Source organism: Rhineura floridana, chromosome 1 (assembly GCF_030035675.1).
Source record: "Rhineura floridana isolate rRhiFlo1 chromosome 1, rRhiFlo1.hap2, whole genome shotgun sequence".
Taxonomy (NCBI): Eukaryota; Metazoa; Chordata; class Lepidosauria; order Squamata; family Rhineuridae; genus Rhineura; species Rhineura floridana.
The window spans coordinates 137828456-137830853 of record NC_084480.1 but is presented as its reverse complement, the minus strand read 5'-3'; the positions used below and the strand labels follow the sequence as shown (position 1 = coordinate 137830853).

Genomic DNA, 2398 nt, shown 5'->3' with positions numbered 1-2398 from the left:
CTTTCTGCACAACCTAACCTTATCCTGGTGCAGCCCCATCCGTCATGATCCTGTTGTCTTGTTAGGATTTCAACCCAGTGTGCTTACTCTTGAACAGGCAACCTGAGCATACAGGGATTCAGTCTGTGCACCACTATGTGGCTCTTGCAATAGAGAGAGCTTCAGGGTGATCATTCACATCAGCAAGGAAGCATCTTTACACCAATTGGCCAGACCTGGTCAGGTGGTACTTTGTAACTCCTTATGAAAGGATGCAGGTCGTGCCACTGTGAACAATTTGTAGCCTGCTGTTTGCTGACCCATCTGCAGAGTTCTGACTCCATCCCTTGTTACTAAGTATCGCCAAAAACCAATAAGTTTGTTACATTTACAGGTACATTATAATAATCCCTTTCCTGAGGAGGAACACACTTTCCCTGTAGGAATAGCTTCCCAAATAGTTAAGGTAAACTTTCAGAGCTGTATTTTAAGGAAATATGTTTATCATTTTGGATTAAAAATGAAGTATGGCATTTATCAGGACAGGTTTTTAAACAAGGTTGCTCCTGCCCACAAGGTGGCTGCTGATGGTGAAAACAGCTTCCCTGTGGTGGGAGCTCCATGCCAAAGGTGATAAAGCCTCTTCACTTGTGCATCAGTCCACAGTCTGCAAGCATCTCCATGGCTGTGGCACCAGTCATGACAATGTGTAATCAGTGGCAGCTGGTGACTCCTTGTGAGCGGAGCAGTGGAATCCATTCCAGGTTTTAGTCCAAACTTTCAAGGAGCTCTCTAAGGTGCCAAAACCTACAGTTTCAGCACCTTGGACTGCTCCCTGAAAGCTCAGACTAAAACCTGGAGTGGATTCTGCTGGCCCACTGTTATGGAGCCATCAGCCACCACTGTGCGTAATGTTGGCACAGAGATGCTGCATGAGTTTTGGACAATGTGCACAGGGTGAGAGGCTTTAAATGCTATTTGTGGCTAGCTACATGGAGCACCACCATGGTCTTGGGACCGTTCTGACATTATCTTTAGTGGTGTGGGAGCTACTGGGATATATCTCTATTCTGTGCTGCTCATGGGAAAGTCACGTGGAAGGGGCACACACTGTGGCTCTTTTCCATGCCAATGTCAGCTGCCAGGGAATTGGGGCAGAGCTGACATGGAAATCATAAGCCATGTTATTGAATTCTCCAACACGTAACATTGGCCTTCCAACATGGCTGCACAGGAAGGCACCAAACTAAGCAACAAAAGAGCCCAGGAAGAGCTGCTGCTTCTTGTGCTGGGAGAGGTCTGAGAGACGCTGCTGCTCTTCCTGCTCCAGCTGGGACTGCCTGCGCTTAAATGCCTCCAGTGGATCCTCTTCCAAAGAGTAGTTTTCTAGTTTCAGAGTTCCACCATACAATCCTAACAAAGCCTGCATTCTGCCATTCATGTTGCTCCGCTCATGGATCACAGAATCACAGACCTGCAAGGCATCATTTAGTCCAGTCACTTGCCCAAAGGCAGGACTTGAAGAGCAAATAGTTCTAGGTGACTTAAGAAAGAGAGTCAAGACAGAAACTGCATCCCTGTGGTTGGTTCTCTCTCTCTCATCCCACAATGTTAGAAGAAGAGTCAATAACATTCCAGGAGGTAGCTGTGTTAGGCTGTTGCAGCAAAACCAACAGAGATTCTTGTAGCACCTCAAAAATTAACCAAGTGTCATCCATTGTTAATCATAGAGTAGATTAACTGAAATTAATGAAATCATTTGGATATCAGATGGATATCACCCTAACAAATGTATTATGACATTCACTTTGATGGACTATTGTTGTTCTATGCCTTCAAGTCAATTATGACTTATGGTGACCCTATGAATCCTTTGGATATACTCATAGGGTTTTCATGGTAAGAGTATTCAGAGGTGGTTTACCATTGCTTTCCTCTAAGCCTATAGCACCTGGTATTCCTAGGTGGTCTCCCATCCAAGTACTAACCAGAACTGACCCTGCTTAACTTCCAAGATCAGACGAGATCAGGTGGGTTAAGAGTAGTATGGCCATAGGCCTTTGATAGACTAGAGTCCACTTAATCAGTTGCATGAAGTGTTATTCTCAGTTGACAGGAATATATTTAAAAATGGATGTAGAAGGAGGGGTTAAGATGGCAATCAAAGACAAAAAATACAGTTTGTGACCATTCAAATAAAGCATAGATGTATGCAAAATAAGCCCAGTAGCCATTCACAATAGCAGTAATCTTGCTTTGTCAAATATATTTACTAAATTAACACCTTTAGAAAAATAGGAAACCACTGTCATTTTTGAAGCCCCAAAGGACTGAACAAAACTTTTGTTAGTAGCTCTAAGTCACCCATCTCTTGCTGGAGTCTCTCATGCTGAAATTCCTCTGTTGGAGAATGGCAACT

At 43.9% G+C, this 2398-nt stretch overlaps 1 pseudogene; it reads right to left on the bottom strand.

Annotated features, from left to right (window-relative positions):
* Window positions 1-1918: 1918 nt before the first annotated feature.
* On the bottom strand, window positions 1919-2037 carry LOC133375712 (5S ribosomal RNA; annotated as a pseudogene).
* Window positions 2038-2398: the final 361 nt, after the last annotated feature.